The sequence below is a fragment of the Elephantulus edwardii genome, unplaced genomic scaffold (assembly GCF_000299155.1).
Source record: "Elephantulus edwardii isolate Elephantulus edwardi_28Jun2011 unplaced genomic scaffold, EleEdw1.0 scaffold00060, whole genome shotgun sequence".
Taxonomy (NCBI): domain Eukaryota; kingdom Metazoa; phylum Chordata; class Mammalia; order Macroscelidea; family Macroscelididae; genus Elephantulus; species Elephantulus edwardii.
Genome location: NW_006399810.1, coordinates 12,964,541 through 12,964,871, shown reverse-complemented (window position 1 = coordinate 12,964,871; position 331 = coordinate 12,964,541).

Here is a 331-nt window from a genome sequence, read left to right as displayed (position 1 = left end):
TCTCCTCCAGTTCAGTTAACTGCCTCTGAAAACCCACTGGAGGGTCAGCTGTGGGTGTGTTCTGACTGGAAGATACACAACAACAGCAACAATCTTTAGGAAGTGGATACTAGGTGGTTCCCTCAATGGAGCAGACAAATGGTCTCAAACTACTAATCTTTTGGTTAACTGTCACATTTTTAACCAGTGTACTGCCATCTTATGTCTTCAAATAAATTGTGGTCACTTCTCAATGAATTAATTGTTTTTCTAAACACGATGTTTTTCAAAACAAAACTCTTTATAGTCACGTAGCTCTCCTGGCTTACTACCTATAAACTGTGTTCTCTGC